Source organism: Topomyia yanbarensis, chromosome 1 (genome assembly GCF_030247195.1).
Source record: "Topomyia yanbarensis strain Yona2022 chromosome 1, ASM3024719v1, whole genome shotgun sequence".
Classification (NCBI taxonomy): domain Eukaryota; kingdom Metazoa; phylum Arthropoda; class Insecta; order Diptera; family Culicidae; genus Topomyia; species Topomyia yanbarensis.
The window spans coordinates 80,041,891-80,054,520 of record NC_080670.1 but is presented as its reverse complement, the minus strand read 5'-3'; the positions used below and the strand labels follow the sequence as shown (position 1 = coordinate 80,054,520).

General features: G+C 42.9%; 1 protein-coding gene across 2 annotated transcripts in view; it reads right to left on the bottom strand.

The window, feature by feature from the left end:
* Nucleotides 1-12,630, bottom strand: part of LOC131678005 (unc-112-related protein) — a 340,909-nt gene that overhangs the window by 111,638 nt on the left and 216,641 nt on the right. The gene's annotated exons all lie outside the window — the stretch shown is intronic.

Sequence of the window (12,630 nt, the reverse complement as noted above, 5' to 3'; positions counted from 1 at the left end):
GAGCTGATTGACAGATCGATAGCTGAAGTAGCACCGGTGACTGGGTCGACTCGCGTATGCGACCCATTGTTAAGTATAACTAGGTGTTCTTCCAACGTTTTTCTGCGATGAATTGACCTAGTGCGGTCGATTTGTTGGATCCCCAGCATATGTGATGAGCGTTGAAGTCACCAAACACTAACTGGGGTACAGGGAGGAATGTATATTGATACCACCGTCATTTGCTGTGCTAGATGAACCCGAACTGCGATCGCTTGGATACCCTTATTGACGTCAATGCGTTCAAAAGGCACTCCATCCCGATGGACAGGCCTACTCCGTGTTGCCAGTGTCGACAGCTACCATTCTGAAGCAACAGAGTATAGTTCTTTCCGATGAAGTCGGCTGGGATCACTCGATTGTCCACTTTGGTTTCCTGTAGTGCTATTAGGCTCGGTTCGTATTCAGTGATGAGCTGTTCAAGCTCGCTGACATTGGTTCGCAGCGCCCGAATGTTCCACTGAAGTGCGAAGCATCTACTATCTCGTCTGGCGGAAGTCGTTGACCAAGACGATGATAAAGACGAATGTGACCTTCGGTGTCCAGGTGTCACGTTGCGTGTGCTGATATCAACGAAACGATCGGTGCTCTGGTACTGGTTGTGATGTTGCGATGCATCTTCGCCGGCGGAAAGCCAGTAGGAGAATTGCGAGGACTGTATATCAGAGAGGTAGGGACAGTCCTTTTCCCACGGTCGATCCCTTCATTATGAAGTGGGGAAGCTACTTTCTTTTCTTCTTCCTCAAACCGGTTACTCGTTGGACTCGAACTAGTTACATTTGCAACAGAGAGAGCCGAAGCAGTATGTGCGCGTAGATGAAGCGATATTGGACTGACCTGTGGGACGTCTAGCCTCACAGTGCCAGCCGCTGTCGAAACAACTACACGATTACTTCCAGAACTACCGACAGAGACCGGCACTGGGGAAAGACTTTGTGTAGTTTTAGTGGGTTGCTTCTTCGACGATCGGGTTGCTGATTCGTTGTGGTATAGTCTTTTCGATGTGCCTTCTCCGGGTGAAAGCAACGGTTGGTGCCAAGGTTCAGCACAAACAGTGTTGCCAACCGGATCTGTAAATACGTTTAGCGCAGCAGTATCTGTGAAAGGGTTAGCATAATCGGAGCTGATCTGAGGTAGGTCCAGCCCCACAGTGCCAATCGCTGTCGTACAAACTATACTATCATGTTCAAAAACAACGACTGCGGTCGGCACTGGGGGAGAACTTCGTGTAGTTTTCGTTAATTGCTACTTCGACGCTAGAGTTGCTGAGCCATCGTGCTACATTCTTGTAGATGTGTTTTCTCCAAGTGAAAGCATTGGTTGGTTTCAGAGATGTATGGGTGCGGTGATGTTAGTCGATTCTGTAAAGGAATTTAGCGCAGCAGTATCCGTCAGTCAGAACTGTCCTATGGAGGGTCTAGCCCCCCAGTGCCAACCGCTGTCGTACAAACTACACTATCATGTTTAAAAACACCGATTGCAGTCGGCACTGGGGAAAGCCTTCGTCTAGTTTTGTTGATCTTCTTCTGTTCGTCGATCGGGATTCTTTTGTTTACTGGTCCGCAAGTTGTAGTGGTGAAATCGGTGCTCCTATCTACCACAGAGGTTAATTCTCTATCAACGGGTTGGGTTATGACGGCCCGGATAGTTCCTTAATCCTGTTGTCGAAGCTACATATTAAGAAGACTGATATCTCTTTCCTTTCCCCATACAAACGAGAAGCGACAGAGGTTATAGCGCCTCTATTGGAGGAAGGTAGAAAGCTTAATGTAAAATGATCTCATAATTGGCCCGACTTTCTGGTTCATTTGCTTCTGTTCTTTGCTATGCTGGGGTTTTTCATGGTTGGCGGACTGTTGTTTCATCTGGTATATGTACGCCATCATTTGTTCGATTTTTTCATCCTTGCGTTTGGTCTCCGCCAGAAGTTTTGCGATCTGCTCATCCTTCCTCTTCATTGTCAGCTCCAGCTCTTTAAGTTTATTAAGAATTTCGCTTGGTTGTGCTGCGGCCTGAGCATAGCTGCCTTTATTCAGATGTTCAGCTCGTTTGCGTACATCGGGGAATGTCGATTGTCGCGGACTTTTATTTTTATGACCTCCATTTCTTTTTTATAAACAGGACATTCGCGGCTCGTTGGTTGGCGATCGCCTTCACAATTCCGACAGTACGCAATTTCTTTACATTTTTCTTCGCCGTGTTGGTCTTTTGAGCAGTTAAAGCATCGCTGAGGACCAGGACATCGAACGCGTGTATGGCCATAGTTGAAGCACCCGTAACAGAGCATCGGGTTCGGGAAGTATGGGCGAGTAGGAACGTGAAGCAAACCGATCTTTATGTATCCCGGGTATGTGGTCTTGCAGAAGGTCAAGATTAGCGCTGACGTATTGACTCTTTTCTCGGCTTCCTTTCGTGTAATTCGCTGTACACGAATCATTCCCTGTTTTATAATTTCTTGTAAAACATCCTTCTCTTCCATATGAATCAGATCGTAGCAGGAAATTGCGCATCTGCTAACGTTCAGATTCGGATGGGCTTCGACCACTACTTCAGTGCCGTCAATGAACTGGTTCATTTTCTGCAACTTAGCAACTTGGACAGGGTATACTGTGTTCCTTGAGCGACCTTCAGCGACAACCTCAACCGATTTGCCAATAATGAACGGGTTTCTTGGCAAAGGTACACCGTCTTTACCGGCAGCTGCAGTAAAGTCAATTCGCCGAATTTGTTCGTCGGGTCCATGTACTCCGGTAATTATCTTTTTTACCCTCCCGGGTCACCGCTACTAGCGGCTGCTATCTTGGATCACACCACCAGACGTTGGAAAATACGCTGTGGTACGGTCACCCGATACCAACTCCAAATGGACAAAACAGGTAAAGAAAAGGAAAGATCTTACCTTATTTGCCCCTTCAACATCGACTTTTTCGAAATGTTCCCACAATTTTAAGACACACTGTAGGTGAGCAGGGTAGCTACTGCTTGTTTTTCTCTTCTACACAGCCAAGAGATACGAACTTTATGGATTTCGCCAAGAAAAAACGCACTGGATGAATTTCGCCCTTTTTATTGTTCCAACTTTTTTGGCACGCACTGTAACGTCTAAATTTTTTGATCCGCACTGTACTAGACTCAACCACCAAATCACAAGTCAAAAAAAAGTTTCCGATTTTTTCAAAACTTCGTTTTTTACGGCTTTAAAAATATCTCCCGATGAACCGGCCGGGCGGGTAGGCACAGCTATGGCTGTTTATTTACCTACAGTGACACAATCTCATTTTCGTACACCGCTATGCAGAATGCATACATGCATTTTACAAGTAAAAAATAAGTTTACGAGACATTTTATATATGTAGAAATAGTTTACTAGACAGCATAGGGAAGATACAATAATTATCGTTGTACTACAAATGCTCATTTTTTTAAAAAAAATAATCAAAAATAAATAAAAAAATAAATTCTAAAGATAGTCAAATATACACGCAATTTCATATTCGTACAGTACACAATTTTTTTTTTGAAAATCAATTGAGATTTCTATAATAAATATTCAATGTGCTGGCTTATGTTTGTAATCACAGTTTTCAATCGTATTGGAATGCTAACCACTAGTTTTTGTGTGAATTTAACTTAAATTTTATCCCATTCTTCTAAATAGTAGTTTCTAAGATCATTCTCATTATAATACGGATAGTTTCGCACTTTTTATCCAAATACTCCCATTTATTTTTCTAATCAGTTAAAAAAGGGGTCCGCAGTGGAGAATCCATACCATTCAAACTATTATAAATTTACTCTAAACATTTTTGCACGCCTTATGCTTTAGGTTCTTCTCCTGATCGAATTTCCAATATCTACCATTTCTTAGTAAAAGTACCATTTTATATAATACCCCATACAAAAAAGTCCACTGTCTTTGCGCTTGGCTGCTGTTATAAGGTTTTTACGTCCAGGTCTGAGTTTGATTTTCTCCTCTCGAAACAACAGCCATTTGAGTCAATGATGTTGAATTTGGACTCGTAGACAAAGTTTACAATATTTCCAATATTCCGATAAAATGTTTCAATGTTGTTTAGTAAATAAAAAATCAATTCTTTGTTCTTCTCATTGATGAACAGCTTCTTGCTCAGAACACAGGCATTGTAATTGTCCGTTCTCTATACATTACGAGCCGTACCAGAGCAGACTTATACTAAAATGCTATGATTCAATTTTATCATGTATTTTTTTTTAATATAAAGTATAATTTGAAACGGCTCAATGCGTTAGCACAACTGAGCCGTGGGTCTTTCATTTTTTTTACAATAAGTAAAAAAATAAATAAATAAATTCTAAGAATGTCGGTCTGCCAGATCTTGTTGACGCAGTTTGCTGCTGCGTGTTGAGATCTTTTTCCTTGGCGGTGAAGCCGCTTGGGGGTCATTCAGTCTGCCTTCTCTCGCGTTATCGATCCCGTCCATGTCGTCATCGGTACTGCTTTCTTGCTGTTCACGATCAGAGGTTCTTATTTGTTTCTTGTTCATACGGGTCGCTGTTGTATATCCGTCTTCATCGATATTTGCTTCTTTATTTTGGCGATGCTAGTTGTTGGTTTGGGAGTGGTTGTCGTGGTCGTTGTACCTGCATTATTGGTTAATTGGACCGTTGTTTTTGGTTTATCTGAAGGTGTCGGTGGCTGCTTGTTAGGTTTGTTGGCTGTAGTAGATGAGTTTTGACTAGTTGCTTCGGTGCATGTTTTTCCGTAGTGGTCTGTATGGTTACCGAATTGGCATGTTGGGGTCTGCGTTGTTTGCTTGTAGGTCCCGCCATCCTTCGATGATTTGCATTTGATGGTCATGTAAGAAGGTATTGGTTTAGTCACTCGCATCCTCACAATACGAACGCCGTTGGGAATGCCGGTGAAAAAATTTCTCCAGGTGTCATTCGTAATAGATTCTACTTCTCCATATTGCGACATGATTCGTTTGATAAAATTTTCCTTCGTGCGCGGGGCCAAATCATGGATACGCACGTACATCATGTCGTTTTCCATATGCACGGGTATCTTGATTCTGGTGTTATTAAATTCGACCTCGTGTTGCATGTTGTTCTTTGCAATGAAGTTTTCGGCCTGTGCTAAGCTTCTAAACGTGATCAAAGTACAGTTTTTTTCGTGATGTAGCTGAATGTACGTAAATTCTGCGAGATTAAGCTCCATTTTCACTTTAACTAATTGTTCCACTTCCTGAACTGTGGGTCTAACGCGAGTTTTATTAAAGTTGATCGAAATCGTGTTATCCCGTAGCACAGGCACTTTTGTTTCATTTGGCAAACTCATTTCACTCCGCAGCTGGGGGCAACGATACAATTTGTATATGCACTGATATGGAACAATACCTAGCTTGATTCAATGGTGCCTATAGTCTGCTATAGCGTAGCGATTTTTTTGCTTCTGCTTTGTGTGACGTCAGAAGATAGACTGATCATGTATATAACATTAATTACTCGATTTTCCCAAATTTTTCTAATTAAAAATCGTTTATCTCACATCGTAATTTTTTTTTTTTTTAATAGCCCGCCTCTTACCCCCACACCAAAAAGCTCACAAACGGAGCCCCCTGGTAGTGGACACATCAGTTCTCAGCGTACAAAAAAAAGGTCAGCACAACAAAACAAAGTTACGAATCGCGGAAACGCTGAGAACAAAAAAAAACAATACGAGACCGACAAAACACAAAATTTGACAAGAAGCTACGGCGAGTACCCAGCGGAAAAGAATCCTTTTAAGGGTCCCATCGTAGCTTTACAGGAAGCTCATAATAATTTAAATTTATTTATTACTAATTGCTAGAAAAAATGCATTTATCAATTGTTTTTATTAAAAAAATGTTAACCAATTATAGCTAAAGGAATAAGCTCGATTGGTGGTGAACGAAGTTTATATTAAAAATTCTCCTATTTTATTTTTTAAAATTAGTTTCAATTTTGCTTGGAAACGAGTGCGACATGTTATTTGCTTTAAATCAGTAGGAAGCTGGTTGAATAACTTAGGTCCGATGAAAGAAATGCGTCTTTGACCAAGGTTCGTGGATACTCTGGAGTATAATAAATGATTGGCTTGTCTAGTGCTGTGAGCTCTAATGCCTGTTGTAAATTCTAGATTATTATGAGCAATAGTATTATGCAAAGCATTGTGGATGTATATTATTGTTTGGTAGTTAGTCAACCCAAGCAAAGGTAAAATGTTATGGGCATTATTATTGTATAACAAAATAGTAGGGTATATAAATGGTTTTTTATAAATAATTTTAAGACATCTGTTTTGAAGCGTTTGTAGCTTTTTCAGATTCGAGATACTGGCACGGCCCCACACAGATACAAGGTAGTTCAGCAATGAGTGGATGTGCGCATAATAAAATTTTAGAAGTACATGCTGGGGAACAGAAGAGCATACTTTACGCATAGCCCCACATAACGATGCAACTTTTCTCTCTATAGATGTTATATGCTCAATCCAGGAGAGTGTGGGGTCTAAGTGAAGTCCTAAATATTTGAAGCAGTTAGTTTCCTGAATTACAGACTCTCCCATTCTTGGGTCTGGATGCACGCCCATAGATCTTCTAGATGAACGAAACAGCATATATTTAGTTTTTGATAGGTTCAAGGAAAGGTTTTCGTTGAAATACGTCGTTAGTGTTTTTAAATCCGATTCAATGTCGCGTACAATATCCAGGCAGTTGTCATTCGGGTAGAACAACGCTGTGTCATCCGCGAAAAGACGAGGAGTCCCTTTTAACCCGAGTCTACCTAGATCATTGATATACAATAAAAATAACAGTGGCCCAATATTACTGCCTTGGGGCACTCCTATTTCTATTGGTCTATAAGAGCTACACGAGTCTCCAATAGATACGAATTGGTTCCTATACGACAGATAGCTACGAATAATATGATTTGCTAATCCCCTGATACCATAGCATTCTAACTTCTTAAGCAGGATTGAGTGATCCAGAGTATCGAATGCTTTTTTTAGGTCCAGAAAAAGGGCACCAACAATTCTTTTGCTATCAATTTGACTAATGATGGAGTCAATTAGTTCGGTCATTGCAATTAAAGTGCTGCAGCCCTGCCTGAACCCATACTGGTAGTTGTAAATTATGTTGTGTTTGTTCAAAAACTCGAGTAGTCGAGTGATGAGCAATTTCTCAAGAATTTTATTGAAAACGCACAATGTTGAAATTGGTCTATAGTTGCAAGGTTGGTTTGGATCACCAGCTTTGAAAATTGGAATTACTCGGGCTATTTTTTAAATTGTTTGCAGTTCAAGTTTTTCGCAATATCTGCTCAACGCTTTGCCACATCAAAGCTTTTAATGACATTTCGTCGCTGTTGTGCTATCTTATGACAATCGCCATTTTGGGGTAAACTGAGTTAGATATGCCACATTACTAAACTGAAAATTCTCCGCAAAATGGCGTTTTAAGAATTTTAAAAATCTGCTTAATTACTGAGGTATAGCGAGCAAAATGATGAGAAATTATTAGTTTTTTGCTACAAATCACTGTATCTTGAGACTGGCTCAAGTTAAATAGAAGTTTTAGATGTTTTTATATGTAAAAAATTTGGGGAACGCAATGGAATAATAATTTTCAAAATAAAAGTCGACGTATTTCAAGAAAATGCAGTTTTAGCTTTAAATTCAAAATATTGCATAATTGGCAACACTGTAACCAAAAATACTATTTTTCTAGATTCCTGGGCCAATTTCCTTTAAAATGCATCGATTGTTTCTAGACGTAATTGAACCGAAGATATCAATAAAAGTTAATAATTGATGCTTTATTTGTATAGAAAATTTTCCATGTACAATTATGACACGTCATAGTGCGACTTTTGTTTACATTTTTAATAAAAATTCTCAATATAGTTAATCGATCTTCGTAATATTTTAGAGACTAATAGAGAATAGATAGAAGCATCAATTGTCTTCTATGAATTGTTTCTACCATTTATAAGTTTCAAGATATTTAATTTCAAACTTTAAAAATCGTTTTTCTCGAAATGTGCAAAATGGCGCTTGTCATAAGATAGCACAACAGCGACGATTTTAAATAGTTGGACGCAACCTTTGAACAAACAACAAAGATTTCATGAAGTGATTTACCTTCATTTTGGTGATCGATATTTATAATTAAATGATTTTTCAAAAGTGTACGAATATGAAGTTGTGTCATTTTCACACCAAGTAATGATTTTTTATGTGTAATGTACGGAAACTTGCAGACTTTAGATTACAAATGATAAGAAAATGATAGATGATGATTCTACTACCACATTTACAAAACAATACCTATATTAAATAGCGCAAATATTTAGGAAACAATTTTAAATATATACACTAGAGGTGTACGAATATGAGATTGTGTCACTGTATAGCATCGCGTGGGCAAAACTAAAAATTCACTTTTTTCTGCCGTTTCTTACCCGATTTACGCCAAACTTTCACTGTTCACCACTAGAGAACCACTTCACTCGTCTATTCGTCGTAAATTGGACCGCGGTTATCGCGAAAAACACGAAACAATAATAATAATAATTGTTGTTGTTGTTGTTGTTGTTTATTAACGACACTTTACACCAAGGAAGGGTGCATTCGTGTCGGAAGAAAAATATTTTACCTGTAAATTTTACAATGCAGTTATCAGTTACAAATCAAAATAAAATTTTATAACATTTTAAATAGGTTAGTTTCCTTGAGAAATTTTACCATACTCTCCTCATTTTTGCTGTCGTTGCGCAGAGCCGCTCGCAGACTAGTCGACTCGATATTGTGCTTTCGTCTAACTTCGTCGTATTTTCTGCAGTGGAGGATCACGTGGCGGACATCTACAATGATCCCACAGCAGTCGCACACTGGTGGTGAGGTTTTCTTTAGCAGAAAGTCGTGTGTTAGCCGGGTATGCCCTATTCGAAGCCGGGTAAGCACTCGCTGTTCGGCCGAATTCTCGCGGTCAGTCCACTTCCCTGTGTCGAACTTAACTTCGCGAAGTTTTACTTCAGTGGACGCAGACCATCGATGGAACCACTGATTTCGGATAGCTGTTTTCATTTGGTTGTTCGCGTCTTCTCCCGGAACGGCTATTCGTAAAGGGGCATTACCCCTGGCTTCTCCAGCGAGGCGGTCTGCCTCTTCGTTGCCATGGATACCAGCATGACCCGGAATCCAGCACAGCTTGATTGGACGGCCTCGTAACATGTTTTCAATCTGCTGAATCCACGGGTGTTGCGATGTGCCTGCTTCTAATGCCGATAAGCAACTGGCCGAATCAGACATAACCACCAAATCACTGACCGTGTTATGTGTTGCTAACGCTGTTTTGATTGCAAACGCTTCTGCCGAGAAGACACTGCATGGCGAGGGAAGACCAACCGATTGTTGGAAGTATTCTCCATACACTCCCGCACCTACTGCATCGTCATCTTTCGAGCCATCCGTGTAGACGATAGTTGAACGGTTGAAACGACCTGCTAGGAGCTCCTGAAAAGCAGGCCGAACAATTTCCTGGGGGTCTCCAGCTTTCACACGTCTCTTTATGTCCCACACGATCTGGGGCTTGGGTTCGTACCATCTTCGTGCAGCTAAACGCGTACGAGTGCAAATATCTGGAAGAGGGATACCGATCACCTCTGTCAGACGTTCGGATGCTCGATGTACCAGTAGGAGATCGGCATTATCCTTGCTTTTTCCCAACGTATGGATGGCCAAGCGGGCTATATTTTGAAGAACGAGTAGGTCGAATGGTAGGGTTCCAGCTTCTGCCATAATGGCTACGATAGGGCTCGTGACGTATGCACCGGATGCAAACCTTACCATCCTGTTGTATGTAGGAGCGAGCGTTTGGATGACGGCATCTCCTCCTCTGCTTACAAGTCCCATACCGTAGAGGAGTCGCGAGGTAACAATTGCGGACCCGATTTGCAGTAAAGAAGCGCGTTGACCACGAGGTAGCTTGGCACCGATCATCTTCAAGATACGCAGCCTGGATTCACACGTCTTCTTCGTCATTTTACAATGCGCTTTAAAGTTGAGTGATCGGTCGAGAGTGACACCGAGAGTTCTCAGCAGCGTTTGTGTCGGAAAGGCTACACCATCTACCTTTATCGCCTGCATGGGTTCACGGCGCACGTTAGGGCTGCAATAGAAGATGCTGGATTTCGTTGCAGATATCGTAAATCCAACACTTCTCGACCATTTATCGACGGCTTTTACTGCGGCCTGAAGTTTCCGAAGGAGCGACTGTTCTTTCTTTCCCCACACAAGAAGCAGAATATCATCGGCGTATAGCAACACTTGTACGGAGTTCGGGACCACGCGGAAGATGGGTTGGATAGCCACGAGAAATAGTGTCACGGAGAGCACTGAGCCCTGCGGCACACCATTTTCCAGCGGATGTGCTGGCGACAAATGCCCCTCTACGTCGACTTGGAACGTTCTTTCTGCCAGAAAACTGTTGACCATGTTTATCATCCTTCCGCGTATCTGCCATTTCTGCAGTGTTCGTAGGATGCCATATCTCCAGGTGGTGTCGTACGCCTTGGCCAAGTCTAGCGACGCTATCAGACAGTGCTCGTCCCGGTCGGGTAATGACCTCTCCAACTCCGCAAAGTATGTGTCAGTACCCCGACCAGATCTGAAGGCATGTTGTCGTTTGTCGAGACGCCCGTTCGATTCTAGTTCGGTGGTTAACCGTCGGTTGACAATTCGCTCGAACACCTTCGCCATACAACTAGTTAACGTGATTGGACGGAATGCAGCTGGACCCGCGTCATCCGAGCTTGGCTTTGGAATAGGTACGATGATTCCGGTTCGCCAACAGGGAGGGAATACGCCACTACGCCATATTCTGTTGAAAAGTTCCAACATGGCAGTTTTCACAGACAGTGACAGTCGCTGAAGCATTGGATAGCCGATGCAGTCCGGTCCTGAAGAGCCACTTCTTCCTCTGTCGAGTGCCCACAGCAATTCATTCAGGGTGAAGTCCGAGTTGTAAATATCATCGCTATCTGGCGAGAAGTTTATGCGGTTTCGTTCGGCCTTTTCTTTCTTCCTCTGGAACAACGACGAATAGCTGGAGGTTGCGGATCTTTCGCTGTAGTGTTGCGCCAGTTCTTCAGCTATTTCTTCTGGCTTATCCGTGTAACCATTGGACCGCTTGATGACAGTTGGGCGGTGTTGGCGTTTCCCTCTCAACGTGTTCACTGTCTGCCACATCTCCGACGTAGTTGAACTTGGAGATATCTTCGCGACGAAGTCTTCCCATGATTTTTTCTTGGCGTCATGGATAGACTTTCTCGCTGCTGCCCGTGATTCCTGGAAGCTTTTCAGTGCATCCGCTTTTCGTGGGTCCTCTGCTGGTATACGCTTCAGTGCTCTAAGTGCTTTTCTACGATTTTTGATTGCTGCTTTCACCTCCGGACACCACCACGGAACCGCTTTGGGACCGACTCTGCCGGTAGTGCGAGGTATCGCGGTGTTTGCTGCTCTAATCAACCGGTCAACGAAACAGTCGATTGATATTTCGACGCCCGGTCGTATAGCGTTGGCGGTCAATCGCTCGTAGGTTGTCCAATCTGCTTGGTCGTAAATCCATTTCTGTCGTTTCGTTGGGATAGTCGACAGTCCGGGAATGGAAACGAGAATGAGAAAGTGATCACTGCTGTGGGTGTCCGGAAGTGTTTGCCAAACAAATTTCGAAGCCACCGATTCTGAGCAGATCGAGAGGTCAATAGCCGAAGTAATACCGGTAGCTGGATCAATCCGAGTGTGCGATCCGTCGTTGAGGATGAGTAATCGTTCCGATAGCGTTTTTTCGGCGATGAAGTGGCCTAGTGCGGTAGATTTCGTAGAACCCCAGCAAATATGGTGCGCGTTAAAGTCGCCTAGTACCAGCACTGGACGTGGAAGCGTTTCGAGGAAGTCACCCAGCTGTTCTTGACACTGTTGAGTATTGGGAGGGACGTAGATCGATACCACCGTCATTTGCTGTGGCAGTTGGATCCGAACTGCGATAGCTTGTATACTGTCGTCGATATCAATTCGTTCGAAGGGTACACCATCCCGAATGGCAAGACCTACTCCTTGTTGCCAGTATCGACAACTCCCAGTTTTCAGCAATAGAGTGTAGTTGTTGCCGATGAAATCTGCTGCGACTACTCGGTTGTCAACTTTTGTTTCCTGAAGCGCTATCAGGCTCGGTTCGTACTCGCAAATCAGCTGTTTAAGCTCGCTGATGTTGGTTCGCAGGCCCCGGATGTTCCATTGAAGGGCGAAGCATCTGCTGTCTCGATTGGCGAAAGTCGCTGACGAAGACGATGTTGATGGCGAAGGTGATTGCCTGCGAGTTCTTGCCGGTGTGTTTCGTTGGTAACGGGACGTGGTTGCGCTGATTTCAACCGGGATATCGGTGCTCTGATGCTGCTGCTGTTGTTGCGGTGTATCTTCGCCGGCGGAAAGCCAGGAGGAGAATTGCGAGGACTGTATATCTGGGAAGTAGGGACAGTCCTCTTCCCCCCGGTCAATCCCTTCATGATGAAGTGGGGAAGCTACTTTC